Genomic DNA, 4,245 nt, shown 5'->3' with positions numbered 1-4,245 from the left:
GCTCAAGACCTCTCTCTCTCTTTCTCTTCTTTCCCTGCCCCCCTCCTCAAAGAGCCTTTGCAACTTTTTCTGGGATTTGAAAAGTTCTGCGTCTTGACCCGGCTTCCGCGTCCTCCCCCCACCAAGTCTCCATCCCCGGGATCTCAAGGCCCTTCATCCCAGCTGTCCTATCCTGTGCTCTAGCCAGTGCGTGATTCAGGGGCAAGGGCAGGTGGAACCCTGGAAGATATCAAACACATGGGGAACGGAAGCCCTGGGCGTGGGCTGTGCCTGCTCCCTGGCCTCAGTTTCCCCACCACAGTGAGGGTGGAGTCAGGACCTGGGGATGGGCAAAACCAGAGAGTGTAGGGCGGTTGCCTGAGAAGCCTGTGGAGGAACGGGACCATCTTGTCTGCCTCACTGGAGACTGGTGCCAGCCCACAGGCTGGCAGGCCCTGGCTTGGCAGCCACAGCTATTATTTTTAATTTCATCTCAGACTATCACCAAACTGCCCTTTAAGCCCAGCCACTAGGAAGTGTGTGCTGTTTTTACCTTAGCACGCCTGCCTCCCCCACGCCCTTGTTTAATCCCCTACAGGACACAGACAGACCTGGGGTGGGCAGAGGAGGAAGATAGACGTAGGTGGGGAGGGGCTGCCCTCCCCCAGTCTCAAGGACGAACAGACAGCTCCAGAATTAGCCCTCTACCCTTTCCTTATCTCCCACACAACCCCAGGGTCAGGCAGAGGGGGGGCGTGGGTGACATTTCTCACCCCAGCAAAGTATATATAGTCAGAAAATCTGGTGAGAGTGGATGGAGTCCTGTCCACCAGAGAGGTGGGATACCAAATAATCCTACTCCCCCACCACCACCCCCACACACCAACTCTGCTGCCTGTAGGGCAGCTCTAAGCCTCAGTTCACCCCTTCCACTCTGTGTAAATGCGTAACACAGACAAGCCTCCCAGAAGCCAACTCCAGGTTCTGACGCTTACTCCGGGGGGGTGGGGGTGGGGGGTGGGGTTCCAGAACGCCCCACTCCCCACTCCCCTGCAAATCCCAGATCTTTTCTATCCCTCAGGGACAATCCGAGGCCCCCTACCTCCGCCAGGGGGCGCCTTGGGGCGGAGGTCCCACCTCTGGTTAGGCAGGTCTGACGCCCCGGTTAATGACATATTGGGGTTCGGGCAGCAACACAGAGGGTGGAGAGCTGCCTCGGCCCCCCGGCCCCCATCCCTGGGGCCGGGAAATGGTAGGCGCTCTAGGACACAGCCACTGAGAGGGACCCCGGATCCTTGCTCCGCTGCATTTCAGGCACCCTGGTCCCACATTCCCATCCCCCTCCTAATTCTTCTTTTTTTTTTTAGAAAATCATTTTATTGGGAGTAAGAACCCCCCTCCTAATTCTAACCCGAGACCTGAAGATTCAAACGAGGAGAGAGGGCAGGGCTAGCCGCCCAACCCATAGTCCGGGGAACCCCATTTCTCCCACGGTTCAGGGATCCAAGACCCCAGTTCTGCCCCAGGGTTCAGTCTGCCGAGCGACCACTTCCCCTTTCCCCACTTCCCCCCATTCCTAGGATTCTCGAGTCCCAGCCCCAACGTGTCCCAGGGACCAAGGTGAAGCAGCCCAACACTGAGAAAAAGCAGGCATCCGAGTCGCCTTTCCAACTTGGCGTCCGAGTTCACGCCTCCCAGGGACCCAGGTAACTGCGTATCCCCAACTCCGCCCCGGGATCCGGAGTCCCAGTCCCTTCTCAGTCCTCCCTGGGACCCGAGCGTCTACTTTTCCTGGCCCGCTGGACCCCGGGAGCGGAACTCACGGATCCGGGGCAGGTCCTGGCACCCACGGGTTTCCTCCGGCTCCGGCTCTGGCTGCGGGGAGCGGCGGACGGCGGACGGAGGACGGGGCGGGCACCGGGAACAGGTTAGACGACGTGACTCGGGCTGGAAGGAGGCGGGTCCGGGAGGGCAGGGGAAGCCGGGCTCGCCTCGAGCACCTTGGGACTTGTAGTCCCGGGGGACAGGTCGTTGGCCGGAGTCACTCCCAGCTGGATTCGGCTGGAGTCCATTCCACAGACATGGAAAGTGAGACCTCAGACGGCGACTTAGCCAGGAAGACGCGGGAACTTAGTACAGAACCCTGCTTCTCTGTGGCTGCAAGAGCAGTCTCCCCAGCCCCCGCCCCACCCCACCCCAGCCCAGAGACATCCTTCCAGAATGCAGGTTGGGACACCACCAAAGGGGTGGAAGGTTGGTTGGGGGGTGCGGGAAACCCACGTGTGCGCCACCACTAAGGTGAGAAAAGGGCCTCGCTAAATCAGTATTCCCCTGGACCCCTGGGTCTCAATCTCCCCGTGGGCAGGTAAACAAGGGCGGGTTGGGTCGCCGAGCAACAGCGCCCAGCGTAGGGGAACTGGGACTACAATCCCCAGCAGCAAGCGCGACAGACGGCCGGTCGCGCCGGCCACAGGCCCTCTGGGAGTTGTAGTTCGCGAGCCCGCCGGAGTAGCGCCCAGGCGTCTCGCCCACGCGCAGAACCTGGAGATCCCGGGTGGAGGGAGCGCTACCCCTTCCCCGGACCCTCCTAACCCTCCAGGAAAGCCGCTCCCGTCCCGGGAAGCAGGGGAAGGGGCGCCTCAATTGTAAAGGAGGATCCGGCCGAGGGGGGCCGGGGAGCGGCGCTGACACACCGGCTAGGAATGCAGTCGGGTCACCCTGTCTAGCCACCGTCTCACAGCTTCGCCTGCCGCCCGCCTCCCGCAGCGGGGTCCCGTGGGACGAGGTCTGGGCGCCTCCCCCCATACCCGTCTCCACGTGGCACTGTTTACACGGGCCCCAGAACGGGGAGCGGTCAGGGTTCCTACACTTTTGGGCGAAAGTCCCCAGGATCCGAGACGAAAACCTCCCAGGCCGTTACTGACGTCGTTTGATGCTCTGGCCCCGCCCTTCAAGCGCCCCGCCCCCTGTTTCCAGGGCTTGGGTCCGGAGGCTCCGCCCCCGGGTAGCAGCCCCGCCCCCTAGCGATTCCCGCTCCCAAAGCTTCGGTGCCCCGCCCCTCCCTGGTGAACCCCCTACCTTTATCTTTCCCACCTCTCCCACTCAAGTTTTGAACTTCTGAGGCATCGCGGTCTCCCCAACAGGGATTGCAACACGGGGAGCAAGCGCAGCGCCAAGACGACTCTCTCTGGAAGAATCCAGACCCATCAGTCGGCTGGTCTCCTAGGAGTTGAGCCCCCCCCCAGTGTAACTGCCCCTTTAAAGGCGGTATCGGGCCAACTCACCTCTGAGAGTCGGTGGGGAGAGACCTGCGGGGAGGGGGGCTCGAACTCCGGTCGAGAAGCGATCCAGCCGCTTTCGGGAGCTGATTTCCGAGAGTAGATCTTACGGTCACTTGTCCATTTGTGTGCAAGTGGGACTCGCCCCGCAAATTATCCACAGGACGAACAGACGCAGAGTGGCTCCCCCCACGAGCCTGCGCGCAAGGGCGCGCCCGGCTAAGCTCCACCCCTTCGGCTCCACGTGGTTCGCAGCCGTGCCCTGCGCGCGGGACACGGGCTTTTCGTGCGGGATGGAGCCCGGCGTGGCGGACGCGCCGGCTGGCGGTAGGTGGCTGCGGGACTAGCTGACCGGCCGCAGAAGGCGCGGGGGGCGGGCGGGGAGAGAAAGGCCACCTGGCTGGGAGAGTTTGGCCCGAGAGAAGCCACTTCCGGAGACTGGACTGGTGGAGAGGGTGCCTGTAGTGGGGTGAAAGGGGCGCCCTGGGTGTCACCAGTGGGGTGACACGGATTTCGGGCACTGAGGCGGAGGCTGGTGGACCGAGAGGAACCTTGGCTTAGCAGTGGTTCTCAACCTTCCGAATACCGCGCCCCTTTCATGCAGTTCATGTGGTGGTGACCCTCCCCCCCAACCATCAAATTCTTTTCTTTGCTACTTCATAACCGCCATGTTGCAACTGTCATGAATCGGGCGACCCCTGTGAAAGGGTCGTTTGACACCCCCCAGGGGGTCGCGCCCCACAGGTTGAGAACCGCTGGCTTAGAGGATCAGACGGGCAGGAAAGTGTCAACAGACCACCATTTCCTCTTCGCCCGCAGGTGCGGCGCGGTTCTCTTGTCCCCCCAACTTTGTCGCGATGCCCCCAGCCTCAGAGCACCCTCGTTTCTCCCTGGAGGCGCTGAAGGGCCCGGATACGGAGCTGTGGTTCATTCGTGCCCCTGCGGACTTCACCCCTGACTGGTGAGAGGCCCCTGGGGCAGGTCTCTC

General features: G+C 62.2%; 1 protein-coding gene across 1 annotated transcript in view; it reads right to left on the bottom strand.

Annotated features, from left to right (window-relative positions):
* The window catches only part of PPP1R13L (protein phosphatase 1 regulatory subunit 13 like), a 17,237-nt gene extending 15,239 nt beyond the window's left edge, over positions 1–1,998 (bottom strand). Inside the window, exon 1 of the mRNA XM_045292672.1 lies at positions 1,803–1,998. The gene's annotated coding sequence lies outside the window, so the exon portion shown is untranslated. The remainder of the gene's footprint in view (positions 1–1,802) is intronic.
* Positions 1,999–4,245: the final 2,247 nt, after the last annotated feature.

Source organism: Echinops telfairi, unplaced genomic scaffold (genome assembly GCF_000313985.2).
Source record: "Echinops telfairi isolate 266 unplaced genomic scaffold, ASM31398v2 ScPeMD7_655;HRSCAF=1070, whole genome shotgun sequence".
In the NCBI taxonomy this organism is placed as follows: domain Eukaryota; kingdom Metazoa; phylum Chordata; class Mammalia; order Afrosoricida; family Tenrecidae; genus Echinops; species Echinops telfairi.
The sequence above is the reverse complement of the archived record's forward strand: the minus strand, read 5'-3'. Positions and strand labels throughout refer to the sequence as shown.